This window comes from Lontra canadensis, unplaced genomic scaffold (assembly GCF_010015895.1).
Source record: "Lontra canadensis isolate GAN:19392208 unplaced genomic scaffold, GSC_riverotter_1.0 scaffold10, whole genome shotgun sequence".
NCBI lineage: Eukaryota > Metazoa > Chordata > Mammalia > Carnivora > Mustelidae > Lontra > Lontra canadensis.
The window spans coordinates 2,972,426-2,990,090 of NW_022631004.1; the positions used below are offsets into that span (position 1 = coordinate 2,972,426).

At 40.6% G+C, this 17,665-nt stretch overlaps 1 pseudogene; it reads left to right on the top strand.

Moving 5' to 3' along the window:
* Positions 1-11,087: 11,087 nt before the first annotated feature.
* LOC116866531 lies at positions 11,088-13,043 on the top strand (annotated as a pseudogene).
* Positions 13,044-17,665: the final 4,622 nt, after the last annotated feature.

The following is a 17,665-nucleotide window of genomic DNA, read 5'->3' on the forward strand; positions in this document are numbered from 1 at the left end:
AGCAATAAAAGGGAATGAACTATTGATACATGCAACAACTTGGATGGACCTCAAGGACATGATGCTTAGTGAAAAAAAGTCAATCTCTAAAGGTAATACACTGTGTGATTCCCATTATATAACAGCCCAGGAATGACAAAAGTACAGAGATGGAGAACAGGTTAGTGGTTGCCCAGGGGTGTGGGGATAAGATGCAGAGGGAGGGAGGATGTGACTATAAAGGGGCAGAACAAGAGAAGTTCCTCTGTGGCGATGGAACCATTCTCTGTACCTTAATTGTGTTGGTCATTACACAGACCCATAACTGAGATCAAACTATACAGAACTATAAGCATATACATATGTGCATGCTCAAGACTGCACATAGAAGTTGGTGAAAATGGAATATGGTCTATAGTCCAATTAATAGTTTACTGGTTTTGAGATTGTACTGCAGTTATATAAGATGTCACCCTCAGGGGAAGATAAGTAAAGAATACACAGAACTCTAGGTATTAGTTTCACAACTTTCTGTAGGTCTACGATTGTTTCAAAAGAAAAAGCTTTAAAAAAGAAAAGTCAATAGTAAAAGAGACTGGCTATCCAGAGTATCTTTCCTGGATGGAATCTATAATCATTTTCTTTAAAATTTTGCATATAGTTTTAAGCATGATAGATATTTTGCCTTATTAAAGTGAATGTGACATAACTATAGAAAGAGAGAAAAAAGTTTGGGGTAGAGAGGAAGAAAGCATGGAATAATACATATCCTTTAAACTTAGAGATGAATAGTAATCAAATAAATATTTTAACATTTTTAGTTAGAAAATTGAACTTAAGAGTCTTAGTCAAGCATGAATAATAAATTAAAAAATCAGACAAATACAAATACAATGCAGGAGTGAATGTTTAAGTCAATGATACTGATCTGGGAAACTTTTGATCCAGTTATCTTTTATGGGCCAAAGAATCACTGTCACTCACCATACAACTAATTATTTTTCCACCTCTCTTAGGGAAAAAGGTAAAATTAACCAATTGTGACCATTAAACAGGTTACACAAAAGCTGTATGCACTTGTCTCAGAAAAATAAATTGCATATATTCACTAGTAAAATAAGAAATGCTTGGAAAGTTCTTATACCAACTCTCTGAGGAGAAAACAGAAGCCACCCATTGGGCCGACCCCTGTTGTCTCAAATGAGGGAGTGATTGAATGTACTAGTTATCCTTGAATGCTACCATGACCCTTATTTCTGTCTAGAGGTGGTAATAAAGGTATCAAAAATTTTTCCCTTTTTGAAATAGTTATCTGGTCATTCACAGAAGGAGCTATAGGAGCTGCTGGGTGGCTCAGTCAGTTGAGCATCCAACTCTTGGTTTTGGTGCAGGTCTTGATCTCAGAGTCCAGGGATCAAGACCCACATCTAGCCTCCAGTCAGGCTCTGTGCTCAGTGTGGAGTTTTCCTGGGATTCTCTTTTTCCCTCTCCCTTTACCCCTCTCACTGCTGTGCACATGCGTGTGCACACCCTCTCTCTTCCTCAAATAAAAACATACATCTTAAAAAAAAAAAAAAGCAGTAGCTATAGATTAGGGACAAAACTCTCAAGATCAAGGAAAATGGGGAGTCCAGATTGCTATAACATTTGAAAAACTTACTCTCCCAAAGGGCTGAAACAGGTGTGGGTATCATGTGAACGCTGTGTAGCATTATCTTGGGTAGAACACAGAGGAGTAGAACACGGTTTCCATTGCCAGGTGTTCTGAAGCGAAAGATCCCTTGCTTATTAAAAAGAACTGAAGTTAGCCCTTCAGGGAAGGGGGTCATCCCTGATTTTGTCAAAGCCCCTGTATATATTCATGAGACTTCACATTTTTTTAGTTTTATCTGTGACTTTTGGTAGTTTGCAAACCTGTATGGACTTGCAAACGTGTATGGACTTCCCCCTCTGAAACCAAATTACGTAAATTGAAAAATCACATATATCTTTCTGAACACAGTCTGGCAATGTCGGACACACAGTAAAAATGTGACAAATATTGGCTGCAGAATGAATACCTGAGCAAATGAAATTTAAAATAAACTTCTAATTTCCACTCTCATTCAAAAATATCAACTGGAGGAGGGGCACCTGTATGGTTCAGTCTGTTGGGCATCCAACTCTTGGTTTTGGCTCAGGTCATTGTCTCATGGGTCATGGGATCCAGCCCCGAGTGGGGCTCCATCAACAGTGCGGAATCTGCTTGAAGATTCTGCCCCTCTGCCCTCCACCTCACATGCACACGCACTCTCCCTCTCAAAATACATAAATAAATATTCCTAAAAAAATAAATAAAAATAAAAATATCAACTGGGGATTGCTATATCATCAACTTAAATTTCAATGGTAATTTTCAGAAATTTTAAGAAATAAAATGCTAGAAGAAATGACATGCTAGAAGAACCAACACAATTATTTGAAATTATCTATTAGGATTAAACCTTTTGGGACAAGGAGAGCGCCATTTGAAGGTTTTGTTTATTGGTATCACAGAAGTGAAAGAACCATGTTTTAAAAAAAAGCAAAAGACTGAGATACAACACCAATTTAGGGGTCCAAGATATTCAACTATTATGAGAGACTAGATCAGAAGAAGGCTGTAATTGTGACCATAACTCACATTGTACAAACTAGTCAATTCCTTTATCTTTAACAGTGGCCGCAGAAAATGTCAAAGCTCATTTTTTTCTTCCCCCCACTCTTTCATATTTTGCTGTGTTATTCATGTCCTATAGTAACTCCTGGCTGACTTGAAAAGCTCCCTGGGACATCAATTCCCAGGACTCAATTTTCTCTATCAGATTGTTGCAAATAAATCTCATTTTATATCTCAGCTCATAACAGCAGTGAAAATGCTTTATTGTGTCTCTGCTTTCTATTGCTGTGTTTAATGCTACAGCTGAGGGCTTGATTGTCTCTCCATGAGACACAGAAGATGAGAATGTTATTTCCCTTCCCCCACCCTTCAGCTCCCAGTAACAATTGAGCATTAAGGTAGTAAATCACCATCATAATTGTCTAGATACATCCAGTCGACTGGCTTAATGAGACGGGAAGTAGGTTGCTAGGGAAGAGGAATGACATTTTAACTAGACAACTTGCATCAAACTGTAATTTATCCTTCACAACACATTAAATTTTTCTGGAAAGTTATCAGAAGCAAAATCGCCATTCAGAAGATGCCAACCCCCGCTTAACCCTTTGGAATCACTTTATTAAATCAATGTAAGTGTACAAAACAGTCTTTAAATATTTGAAAAGATACGCTAGGAAAATGCTACTACCCACCTCATTTTCGGTGGTTCTGAAGCATTTGAGATTTAAAATATTCTATTTAAAAAGACAGTAGTTAACACAGTTTTACCCCCCAACACACACACACAATCCATGGGGGGTACATTCCAAGACTCCCAGTGGTGCCTGAAACTGTGGGTATTACCTGAACCCTACTTGTACTATTTTTCCCCAATACATACTTAGCTATAATAAAGTTTAGTTTATGAAGTATGCACAGATTAACAGTAATAATAAAATAGAACAATCATAAAAATACGCTGTACTAAAAGTTATGTGAATGTGGTTCCTCTCTTAAAATATCTTACCGTACTGCACTCACCGTTCTTCTTGTGATGATGTGTGATGACAAAATGCCTACATTTTGAGACGAAGGGAGATGAATGACAGAGGCACTGTGACTTGTCTTTAGGCTATTATGGACTTTCTGACCATCAGTGGTTGACGGAGGTTAAGGGGGACCGTCTTACTAAATTCTTCATTCTGAAAGACTCAGCCAATTCCACGGGCATTTCTACCTTGCCCTGACAACAAAATTGACTGGGCCTGAGCTTTCTGCTTACCATCTCCAAGCCTCATTAAATATCTCAAGCCCACAACAGCACAGCACCCCAGAGGTTTCGTGGGGCTATGTTCAGATTCAGAAACAAAACTAAAGGCTTCTCGGGGGATCATCAGTGGGGTGGTTTCCGCGGGCAGATCTGGGGTTAGGGCGATTGTCTTCACCCCGAGGGGAAGCACAGAGAGAGCCACGTAGTGTTAAAATATGGCCATGATCATGCTTGTTTCTCTATGCAGAGCAGCTTTGTGTTGCCATTATTTCTGAGCTTGATGTAGATTATGACTACATAGGAAAAGAAAGAGAAATCACAGATGCTTCTCTTAGTTCTCCCTTTTTACTTTTTTGGTTGAAATGCTTGACACATTCTCTGTTTTAACCTGAACCACTTACAGCTGAGACCTGCAATCTGCTCACTATTTCTTTTCCTTCATCCTAACCTATTCTTGTTTCTTCTTTTGTTCTTATTCCTCCTTTTCTCCCTCCCTCCCTCACTCCCTCCCTCTTTCTTTCCTTCCCCTCTCCCTGCTTACCTGCCTTCCCCCTCTAGGTATCTCTTACCTCGTGCCCTCCAAATTACCTGCTGGCCCTTCATTTAGGTGTGATTCAGATTAGGTACTTCAGAGGGGCCTGTTCGGTTGGAAATTTGTTGATGTGTCAAGCCTGCATCTTTGCTATGCTTTTGAGGACCTTTAAAGGACTGACTGCTCTTTGCCTGAACTAAAACACACATCCATCTCCCTGGAGCCTTTGCTTTAAGCAAGAGGCAACCAGTGTGGTACAGCAGCCCTCTGCATTGTCCCGAGTGGGGGTATTCTGGGAATGTACACTCAGCCCACCTGCTCCCTAACCTGGAAATAGGTTTATATGCTCATAGTTTTGACTAACAACAACAAAAAATTTAAACAACACAAAAATAGTTAGACTAAATGGTGGCTGTATCAGGCTTGTCCTAACTGGTTCACTCTTCACAACTGCTCTGTGTGTGCTATTACTATCCCCAAATTACCCTTGTGGAACTGGAGGCACGGAGAGGCTAAGGTACTTGCCCAGTGATGCACAGCTCACCTGTGTTAGAGACAGAATTTGAAATGGGCAGGCTGACTCCAGGGCACCACGTATAACCACGAACTCTACACTGCTTCTATCTGTATGTGGGTACATAGGACCTAGTTTGGAGTTTTTTAAAAACACAAATGAGATAAAAATGTATATACTATTCTGACATTTAAAAATCATGTCTTGCGGTAATGGAGAGTGAATGCTTAATGGGTATGGGGTCTCCTTTTGGAGAGAAGAAAATTTCTGGAATTAGAGGTAATAGTTGTCTGACACTGTGAATGTAATAAATGCAACTGAATTGTACAGTTTATAAAGATTAATCATTAATTTTATGTTGTGTGAATTTTACATTAATAAAAAAAAATCAGTTCTTAGTACCTTGGAGATCTTTCCATGTAACTGTACAATAATATAACCATGCCCCCCATTTATGACAATCAGGTTATTTCCTAGATTTGCTATTACAAGTTGTGCTTCAAAACAACTTCCTAAGGATACCTGGGTGGCTCAGTGGGTTAAGCATCCGCCTTCAGCTCAGGTCATGATCCCAGGGTCCGGGGATCGAGTCCTGCATTGGGCTCCCTGCTCAGCAGGGAGTTGGGTCCTCCCTCTCCCTCTCCCTAATCTGCCTGCTGCGAGCCCTGCTTGTGCCTCTCTCTCCAACAAATAAATAAAATCTTTAAAAAAACTCCCCCCCCCAAAAAACTTCCTAGAGCTTACCTATTTGTACATGTAAATTTCTACAGGACAGATTCCGTGAAGTGAAATTATTGAGGCAGAAGATATGCCTGTTTTATGTTTTGACAGATACTGTCCAATTTTCCTCCAAAAATATGTGTACATACACCGACGTGTATACACTTCAGTAAGAATCACCACTGGGAGTAGATTTCTATATTGCAAAGTGGTTCCGAGGTTCTCTTCTTCTGGGGGAAGTCAGATGTGCTGTGTGTTCATTTATATATATGTATGTGTATGTGTGTATATATATGTATATATATATATGTATATATTGCCAATTAAAGTATTGCCAATTAAAGTCAATTAATTAACATATAATGTATTAGTTCCAGAGATAAAGGTCAGTGATTCATCAGTCTTATATATATAATACCCAGTACTCATTTTATCACGTCCTCCTTAATATCCATCACACTAAGTTTACCCCATCCCCAACCCGTCACCCCTCCAGCAACCCTCAGTTTGTTTTCTATGATTAAGACTCTCTAATGGTTTGTCTCCCTCTCTGACTTTGTCTTATTTTTTTCCTTTCTTCCCCTATGATCCTCTGTTTTATTTCTTAAATTCCACATAGGAGTAAGATCATATGATAATTGTCTTTCTCCAATTGACTTATTTCACTTAGCATAATATCCTCTAGTTCCATACATGTAAATGGCAAGATTTAGGGGGGGTTTTGGATGGCTGAGTAATATTCCATTGTATATATACACTACATCTTCTTTATCTGTTCATCTGTTGATGGACATCAGGGCTCTTTCCATATTTTGGCTATTGTGGACATTGCTGCAATAAACAGTGGGGTGCAGGTACCTCTTTGGATCATGACCCAGGAGTCTGCAGCCACATATTAAAATACAATATATATCCTCTGAAAGCCCAACTGCTTTACTCTGGGGGAACTCAGACATCAAGGTCCCTACCATAAACTCCCAGTTTTAAAGGCACCTCTGCTTTCAGATCCCACGTCTACACATCTTATCTCTGTTCCACAGCTAAGTGACCACCTTCATTGGTTTCAAAAACAAAACAACACAAAACAAAACAAAAACCCCTTCCCACCAAACACTTTGACAGTTGCAGCCTATTCTGAAGCCTCTCTGGGACCTTCCTTCATCCCCTTCCTCTCCCTCGGGGACCATCCTCTATTAGACAAAGTTGTCTGGCCTCTCAAAGCTGGGTCTTGGCCTGGCCAAACTCAGGAGACTCAGTGACTCCCAGAGGGGTTGTAAGAGTAATTTTTCCAAGGGTGCATTTCTTCCTAGGAGGAATTTTCATATCAGCTGCTAAAAATGTACAATATTCTAAACCTCATTCCAAAATGTGTCAAGTCTTTAACCCTGAAGAAAGAATGTGCTGACTCCCCAGTGCAGGAGAAGTATTTACCTCCCACTCTGATTTACCTTTCCCACATTGCCCTCCTCCCACACAGGGAGTTATCTCTTTCTTGGGCTCCTCCACTCAAGATCCCTCATTAACTCTCCGTCAGATTGTCCTCAGCAGGTTAATAACACCCACCCTGGCATAAATACAGCTAATCATTCTCAGCAGGTAAAATAAACAATTTGCTCTCCCTTGCCACATCGCTGTGAGCTCCCCTGACTTCTCCAAACGCCTCAAAACACTGCCTTGACTCACTCAAAGATCACAGTTCACTCTTCTCAGACACCTGCAAGATTGTGGCCTAGTCACCTTCTCCCATTGCTCTCTTGATACTGAGAGTGAAGTTAGTCAAGGGACAGAAAAAAATAGTCTCTTTTCCATCACCCACTTTAGGAAGTACAGCATCTCAGTTCTTACATTTTCTCAAAAGAAGAATTCTATTTTTATTTTTTTTTTTTTAACAGAAAACACCCCAGGAAGTACATCTGTGGCAGAGGCTCACAAAAGTAATGTCTTGCAAGAATCCAATTATTCAGACTCTCTGTGCCTCAAAATCTTTAACTCTCAAGGGTTTGGTTTACCCTGCAGGGGCAAGCATCCAAAAAATGAGAGGTTGGAAGGACTGAATGGTTTCCTAAGGGAGAGGAGACACCTGTCAAATCTGAATCCCCAGAAGCACAAAGGCTATCCTCTAATTTTCTGAGAGTTAATTGTTCCAAGGCCCAGAGGGACCCTCCACCTAATCAATTTCTGCAGACACTTCAGTCCCTGGCAAGAATAGCCTTTTCCTTTATTATTATTTTTTTTCTGATGAGTTTAACCCATTTAATTCCATCTAATTCTTTAATGAGGCTCTGTTTTCCATCTGGACTCTCAGATTTTTAAATATGTTGTCTACTTCTATTCTATAAGCATTGACAAGATTGTCTGGTTTGCTTAAGCTGTGCCATGTAAAGGCATGTAAAAGGCAAAACAAACAAACAGAAACAAAAAAAATCCAATCAAACAAAAGTACTTAATTAGGGGATGCCTGGAGGGCTCAGTCAGTTAAGCGGCTGCCTTTAGCTCAGGTCATGATCCTGGGGTCTTGGGATCGAGCCCTGCATCAGGCTCCTTGCTCAGTGGAGAGTCTGCTTCTCCCTTCTCCTCTTCCCCTGCTTGTGTTCCCTTTCTCATTGTGTCTCTCTGTGTCAAATAAATAAATAAATAAATAAAATCCTTTTTTTAAAAAGGACCTAATTGATTTATCAACTGAACAATTAGTTAAGCTGATTGCATTACCGAACTAGCTAGTGATTTGGTCAATATTATTAGTTGATTCCCTTAACACCATCAAACCATGTAGATAACCAAATTCCAGAAACTCTTCTAAGTAATTTCTGTATTCTCTTCCTTTAAAAGCAGAAATAAGTCTCCTCTAAATTCTTTTTGAGAAGGAGGGATTTCTGCCAACTCTTGATGAGTGTCATATGATTACAAGTTGTGCAAAAATGTGATGCAATAATATATGTCACCCAGAATCAAGAAACTCATCCAAGAAGTTCTGATAACTTAATACCACACTCAAGAATCTCTAGAAATATAAATATCCTGGATCCTAAGGAATTTTTAGTTTATCTTGTTAGGAATTCTGCAGACTCATCTCTGAATTCCAAATGGATCCAATTTTCATTTTTTTAGAAATGGTAAAGGGTAACAAGTTGATTTCTCAATATGGTCTCAGAGGGCCTCCTTGGTGGCCCACAGCATGATCCCTAAATGAAAAATTATCTATAAACTACCATTCTGGACAGCAGTTGGACTGTAACAACTAGTAACCAGGTTTTCTCTATAAATTCAAAAAGAGTTCATTCCAAGTGTTCCCTGATGTGACAGACTGTAAGTTATATGCTTTTTCATCGGTGTCTTTCCAGCTCCAATCTCTCGCTGCCCCAACCCTCAGCTCTCATGCTACAGCTTTCCGTGAAGGGCAGGTGCTCCAGGGTCAAGGGCTGAAATACAATGGCCTTGACTCCTGGTATCTTTCCATTCTTACTCTTGCTTGACCCCCAAATCAAAACATGCCCCAGTATGTGTATGCACACACATACCCCAACCTCCTTTGTCATAGTCTTCTGTTAATTTCTCCCTTCTGATGGATTTTCAAATACAAACAATTATTAGAAGCTTTGATTAAGACATAGAAATCTGTTGGAGATGATAATATATGAACATTTAGACAAACTGTGAAGAACAAAAACATCTGGACCTCAGTTTCCCCTCCTATAAAATGATGGTAACTGCACCACTGTATCTGCCAGTGGTTTGAGAAAGATAAACAGAATCTTGTTTCCAAAGTCTCTTCAAGTTTCAATGTAAGATGGTGCCGACATAGAAGAAAGTATCATTTTCCTTTGGGCAGAATAATTAAAATGAAATCTCCTGAGTCCCATCTCTATGCATGTCTCTCAAAATTGATCATGCAGTGATTTTTAAGAACAGAGCAGCTCTGTGTCATTTATTTATAATCGCTTCTCATTGTTACAGTGGGGCATTCATACATATCACCTTCGGGCTCTGGGGAACTGTTCACATTCATTAGGGAAAGTCTTTCTTTCAAATAAGCAATTTGATTGCTTCAGCAATAGGTCTGTAATTACTGGAGCACTGGGATATGTTATTGTTAATAAGATGAAGAAACCAGCCTTTCTCCAAATCAGAGGGGATTCGGCCTCTTCTTTCAGACACTGTAATTAAAAGGGGTGGCAGTGGTTCCCAGGGCCCCATGACAAGGCTGGCACCAGACTGGAGACACCAGGTCAGAGACACTTCTTCCCACTCTTGTCCTCTGTGGAATCAGCTGGCCCAAACCTTAGAATACTGAGATGGTCATGGGGTACCTGTGTGGCTCCATTGGTTAAGCAACACTCTTGATTTTGGCTCATATCATGATCTTGGGGTTGTAGGATCAGGCCTCATGTCAGGCTCTGTGCTGGGTATGGAGCCTGCTTGGGATTCTCTCTCCCTCTGCCTCTCCCCACCTCTAAAAAAAAAAAAAGAATTTAAAAAATGAAGAAAAGTTAAAAAAGAAGACTGAGTTGGTCAGGCAGAGAGGACTTCATGTTATCCGCTCACACCTATGGCAGGAGGTTGGGGTTGGGACTGCTATCTATACTGGAAAGAGTGTAACAGCATTGACTGTGGGAGCCTGACAAGATTCTAGAATTTTACTTTTTGTTTCTGGAGGCCATGTCAGATTCTAACTAGAGTAGACAAATTCAGGAAGATTTACTACTTGAAATTCAACAGAAACAAACTCATGTCCTACTAGCAGAAGGTAATCTAGTTTTCTGGCCCTCATTTTATCAAGCTTTTCAATCATTTGTTCATTCAATCAGTTAAGCCTGCACTTACCATTCAGTTCCTGTTCTACCCCAGGTGAAGCACTTGGCTCTGGACCAAGTGGTCCCTGCCCTTAAGGAACTCACTTGCAGAACTCCCGAACCTCTCCTTCTTGTTATGCTATTTTAGTTGTTGGCTTTTTTCTTTCCTTCATTCTTGCCTTTCACATTCATATTTAAAGTCGTTTGCCATTTTTCTCCATATTTTTTCTTTTTGCCTGGCCTTATAAATTTACCAGCTATAAATGAGAAGAGACATTATATTGAAATAAAAAGCCTCATTTTGCCCATTTGCTAATCATTGATAATTCCAGAAATGAGGTCAGATAAAATGCAGTCTGGGAACACTGTACATAGAACCAAGTCTGGGAAAGCAGTTCTGTTTGGTTATCCTACTTGCCAGAGATAATTTCAGCCAAGGACAGTGCAAAAACTTAGGAGGACATTTTAGCCACGATATCTGACGACAACTTTTCATTTTAGCGAAATTCCACTGCAGTTTGAGGATTTGAAATTGTTTTTCAAAGAGCAGAGTCTTCTGTTGGTACCTCAAGGAAACTCTTTTCTGTTAGAAAAGTCAATTTTAAGTCTCACTGAACATGGGGTAGATCTTTGGATTGCTGTGTTCTTATCCAAGCTAAGCCAGGCCCACCCAGAAGCAACCATGTCTAAGGGACCTGCAGTTGGCGTTGATCTTGGCACCACTTACTCCTGTGTGGGTGTCTTCCAGCACAGAAAAGTGGAAATAATTGCCAATGATCAAAGAAATGGAACCATCCAAGTTATGTCACCTTCATAGACACCGAACGATTGATCAGTGATGCTGCAAAGAATCAAGTTGCGATGAACCCCAGCAACACAGTTTTTGATACCATATGCCTGATTGGATGGAGATTTGATGATGCTATTGACCAATCTGATATGAAGCATTGGCCTTTCATGGTGGTGAATGATGCTGGCAGGCCCAAGGTCCAAACAGAATACAAGGGAGAGACAAAAAGTTTCTATCCAGAGGAGGTGTCTTCTATGGTTTTGACGAAAATGAAGGAAATTGCAGAGACTTATCTTGGGAAGATGGTTACCAGTGCAGTTGTCACAGTACCTGTGTACTTCAATGATTCTCAGCATCAGACTACCAAAGATGCTAGAACTATTGCTGGTCTCAATGTACTCTGAATCATCAATGAGTCATCTGCTCTGCTATTGCTTATGGCTTAGACAAAAAAGTTGGAGCTGAAAGGAATGTGCTGATCTTTGACTTATGAGGTGGCACTTTTGATGTGTCAATCCTTACTACTCAAGATGGGATCTTTGAGCTTAAGTCCACAGCTGGAGACACCCACTTAGGTGGAGAAGACTTTGACAACCGAATGGTCAACCATTTTATTGCAGAGTTCAAGTGCAAACATAAGAAAGATATCAGTGAAAACAAGAGGGCAGTTCGTCGTCACCATACTGCTTGTGAATGTGCGAAGTGTACACTTTCTTCCAGCACCCAGGCCAGTACTGAGACTGATTCTCTGTATGAAGGAATTGACTTCTATACCTCTATCACTGGTGTCCGGTCTGAAGAATTAAATGCTGACCTGTTCCATGGCACCCTGGGCCCTGTAGAGAAAGCCCTTCGGGATGCCAAGTTAGACAAGTCTCAGATCCATGATATTGTCCTGGTGGGTGGTTCTACCCATATCCCCAAGATTCAGAAACTTCTCCAAGATTTCTTCAATGGAAAAGAACTGAATAAGAACATCAACCCTGATGAGGCTGTTGCTTATGGTGCAGCTGTCCAGGCAGCCATCCTTTCTGGAGACAAATCTGAAAATGTTCAAGATTTGCTGCTGTTGGTTGTCACTCCACTTTCTCTTGGCATTGAAACTGCTGGAGGAGTCATGACTGTTCTCATCAAGCGTAATACTACCATTCCCACCAAACAGACACAGACCTTCACTACCTACTCCAACAACCAGCCTGGTGTGCTTATTCAGGTGTATGAAGGTGAGTGTGCCATGACCAAGGACAACAACCTACTTGGAAAGTTTGAACTCACAGGCATACCACCTGCCCCTTGTGGTGTCCCTCAGATTGAGGTCACTTTTGGTATTGATGCTAATGGTATCCTCCATGTCTCTGCCGTGGATAAGAGCACTGGAAAAGAGAACAAGATTACCATCACTAATAACAAGGACTGCTTGAACAAGGAAGATATTGAGTGCGTGGTCCAGGAAGCTGAGAAGTACAAAGCTGAAGATGAGAAACAGCGGGACAAGGTGTCTTCCAAGAATTTACTTGAGTCTTATGCATTCAACATGAAAGCAACAGTTGAAGATGAAAAACTTCAGGGCAAGATAAATGATGAAGACAAACAGAAGATTCTTGACAAGTGCAATGAAATCATCAACTGGCTTGATAAGAACCAGACTGCAGAGAAGGAACAATTTGAACACCAGCAGAAAGAGCTGGAGAAAGTCTGCAACCCCATCATCACCAAGCTGTACCAGAGTCCAGGGGGCATGCCAGGAAGAATGCCTGGAGGCTTCCCTGGTGGTGGAGCTCCTCCCTCTGGTGGTGCCTCCTCTGGGCCCACCATTGAAGAGGATGATTAAAGCAACTGAAGAATAAACAGGTCCAGCATAGTTCCACACACAATATTCGAAGGGCCCAAATTTGTAGCAAATTCCATGGCAGTTGTAACAATGAGCTGCTATAGCAAAAAACAAAACAAAACAAAACAAAAACCTGGGCATTCTTTTTACTTGAATATTGAATATGTGCACCGGGAAAGGAAATAAACATTGCACATTATAAGCACTGTATTGTTAAGCAGAAAATGCAATGTCTTTAAATCAAACTGTACTTAAAATTGGCACCATTAAAAAAAAAAGTCAATTTTAGAACAGAAAGAGAGTTTCCATGCTCTGTAGGACTGACACAACTGCCCTTTGTGTTCAAAGCTGATGCTGTTGATGCCATTCTAGAAGAGGATGCTCTTCAATTGTTTCCACTTCATTGACAACAGATTCATACTTATGCACATAGTCTTTCCTGACCCTCATAACCAATGGTAGTCTCTGGGAAGATGGCAGTCAAGGTTTGAAGGGTAGCAGAACAGGCCATCCCAAACATGCCACTTCGGTATATTGATTATTTTGAGTTTCAGGCATTTGAAAAGCAGCAGATGCAGGGAGACTTTCTCTGCATTCCCCTTTTCCTGCCAAAGAACAGATCCTCTAAAAGGAACCCATTTGTCATAAATCCCCACCCTGGGACTTTCATCACCTAGGGAGAATTGAATCTAGTCACAGGAGAGGAGACTAGAAGTTCACACCACATCCAGACAAACTTTGTCACAAACTATCATGTCTTCCATCTTATCTTCTAAGGGCCCATTTATTTTTCACAAAAATCATTTACTCTTCCCTAAAAGGCCTATATCCCCCTCTCTTTTCCCTATTAAGATGGGATTTAATCCTGAATTCCAAGTCACTTGGGGGAGCTACTCATTTTTCTCTGGGTATCTCCCATGTGTACAAGAGGCAAATATAAGAATAAAGTTCTGTTTCTCTTTTGTAAATCTCTCTTATTATAGGAGATTCAGTTAAGAACTCGGAAGGATAGAAGGAAAATTTTTTTCCTCTCCTACAGTTTCAAGTTATGTTAGTTATTGGGGCACCTGGGTGGCTCAGATGGTCGAGCATCTGCCTTGAGCTCAGATCACAATTTCCGGGCCCTGGGACCAAGCCCTGGGATCGAGCTTATGTCAGGCTCCCACCTCAGTAGAGTCTGCTTCTCCCTTTCCCTCTGCCGCTTCCCCTGCTTGCACTCTGTCTCTCTTTCTCTAAGCGAATAAGTAAAAACTTCTAAAAAATAGAAAAATAAAAAAAGTTATGTTAGTTATGTTAGCTAGAATTCTGGGGGCAAGTAACAGAAACTAAATGGATTCACCTTAAGCAAAAAGATGGAACTTGGCATAAGGATACAGAAGTGTGCTAAAGAAATAAGTGCAGGAGTACAGTCAGGCCTTGGGAAGGGTTGGAATTAAGAAATGCAAAGCATCCACACTCCCAAGATATACTCTCAAACCATCTCTACTCTGCTTTTTCTTACACATCTGCTTCATTCTCTAACACCAGAGTCCATCTTTCCCTTCTTTCCTTTCCATAAGGCCAAATATGGCTGAACCACAGCTAATGATTTTATCTGTAACTGTTCCAGTCATTAGAAGAGACCAATTCTCTGTCTTTCCATTCTTACTCCTGGAAGAGAGAATCTCATTGGCCCTACTTGAATCAAGTGTCCACCACTTGTTCAATCATCTGAGGTCATCAAGTTGAGCCACACAAAAGCTATAGTCTCTAGGAGACCACCTATGTGGATCAGGGGCACTTCTCAGGGAAGGTGGAATGGGTTGAGAGCCGGAATGTTGAGTTTTGTTAAAGATACCCCCAAAAGTGTATCTGGGGTGGCCACTACATTCTGGAAACAGAGGAAAATACATAATAAATGCTTTATTAATATTACATGATAAAATAGTATTATTTGTGTTTCCAGACATGGTGGCCACCTTGAACTACAAAGGAAGGAGTCTATAGCCCTGGAATAGAAAGATGCTACAGGGCATGAATTCATGGTGTTGTCATGAGCCTGGACATCCATTTATCTGAACTAACCAGTCATAAATGCCCATGTGGCTCACGTAAATAGATTCATACATAATGAAGAGATAATTACCTCAGCTTTCTAGTTGCAACCAAATATCTTCCAGTTACAGAGACTACTTAACAGGCTAATTAGTAGCATTCATTATTCTTCCCCTTAGTCCCCCAAGAATGATTCATGCTAATTCCTCAGTAATCCAAATCCTAATGCTTCACATTCCAGCTATCCCTAGCTCTTGTGTTTATGTATCATCCCCTTTGTTAGACTTTCAGCAGCTGTAGGATCATTCTCATGTTTAAAAAAAAAAAAAAAAAAAAAAAGTTGCCTCTGGAGAATGGCAGCTTCAGTATAGCTGGACTTCTTATGTGTCAGCTATAGGCTCCCAAGTGTTGTGGTAAGAGCAAAAGGAGGTGAATCACCTTTTTTGATTTACCTTCACCTTCATATTTGCTGTATTCTATTTGTTAGAAGCAACAAACTAAAGCTGGACCATAATTAAGGGGAGGAGAACTTGACTTTTCCTTCTGATAAGAAATGGGTCAAAAAATTTATGAATATATTTTTAAATGACTAGAAGAAGTTTCTTTTCTTTGCACAAGAAGAAATACAAAGATAGATATCCTAAGGCTATTATAGTGACACTGTTATCAAGACTCCAGGCTCTTTCAAACTTTCCTCTCAGCATCTTTAAGGGCTTGGCTTATATTTTGTTCATATAATGACGGCTGCATCTCCCCACATCACATCTGTATTCTAGACAGGATGAAAGCAGAATGTTATTTGTCCTCCACACGCCCCCCCCCACTTTTCTGCCTAAGCAGGAAAGTAACAGCTTTCTCATAAACAAGCCAGCCATCTTCCTCTTAGATTTCATTGCCCAGACTTGTGTCACATGGGCCTGTCAGGAACTCCATTCAGCTGGAAGAGAGAGCTGAGCTGTCTGGTGTTGGAGTAGCCAATTAAAGCAATAAGGAGCCAAAATAAAAATAAGAGTGAAGTCTTTAATCACTTAGTGCAGGGCACCTGGGTGGCTCAGGTGAGCATCTGCCTTCAGCTCAGGTCATGATCCCAAGGTCCTAGGATCGAGTTCCGTGTCAGGCTCCTTGCTCTGCAGAGAGATTGCTTCTCCCTCTGCCCCTCTTCCTACTTGTTCTCTCAATCTCTCTCTCTCTCTCTCAAATAAATAAACAAAATCTTTTAAAAAATGAAATAAATAAATTTTTTTTATTTTATTTTTTTCAGTGTTCCAGAATTCATTGTTTATGCACCACACCCAGTGCTCCATGCAATCAATACGTGCCCTCCTTAATACCCACCACCAAGCTCACCCAACCCCCCATCCTCCTCCCCTCCAAAACTCACAGTTTGTTTCTCAGAGTCCACAGTCTCTCATGGTTTGTCTCCCCCTCCAATTTCCCCCAATTCACTTCTCCACTCCATCTCTCCATCTCCTCCGTATTATTCCTTATGTTCCACAAATGAATGAAAGCATATGATACTTGACACTCTCTGCTTGACTTATTTCATTCAGCATAATCTCTTCCAGTCCTGTCCATGTTGATACAGAAGTTGGGTATTCATCCTTTCTGATGGAGGCATAATACTCCATTGTATATATGGACCATATCTTCTTTATCCATGCGTCCATTGAAGGGCATCTTGGTTCCTTCCACGGTTTGGCGACTGTGGCCATTGCTGCTATGAACATTGGGATACCCATGGCCCTTCTTTTCACTACATCTGTATTTTTGAAGTAAATACCCAGTAGTGCAGTTGCAGGGTCATAGGGTAGCTCTATTTTTAATTTCTTAAGGAATCTCCACACTGTTTTCCAAAGTGGCTGCACCAACTTGCATACCCACCAACAGTGTAAGAGGGTTCCCCTTTCTCCACATCCTTTCCAACACTTGTTTCCTGTCTTGTTAATTTTGGCCATTCTAACCGGTGTAAGGTGGTATCTCTATGTGGTTTTGATTTGAATCTCCCTGATGGCTAATGATGATGAACATTTTTTCATGCGTCTGTTAGCCATTTGTATGTCTTCTTTGGAGAAGTGTCTGTTCTTGATTTCTGCCCATTTTTTGATGTGATTATCTGCTTTGCGTGTGTTGAGTTTGAGGAGTTCTTTATAGATCTTGGGTATCAGCCCTTTGTCTGTACTGTCATTTGCGAATATCTTCTCCCATTCTGTGGGTTGCCTCTTTGTTTTGTTGACTGTTTCCTTTGCTGTGCAGAAGCTTTTGATCTTGAGGAAGTCCCAAAAGTTCATTTTCACTTTTGTGTCCTTTGCCTTTGGGGACATGTCTTGAAAGAAGTTGCTGTGGCTGATGTTGAAGAGGTTACTGCCTACGTTCTCCTCTAGGAGTTTGACAGATTCCTGCCTCAGGTTAAAAAACCACTTAATGAAATAGTATAATCAAGAAGCTATACTGAGAAAGCACCTACTCCTCCCTGTTTCATTTCCCCCCATGAAATGATGTGCCCCCACCACTGGAGGATAGGATGGATCAACACAGGTCCAGTAGGGTTGTTTTACTTTTGAATCAGTACTGGGCAAAAAGGATCCTGT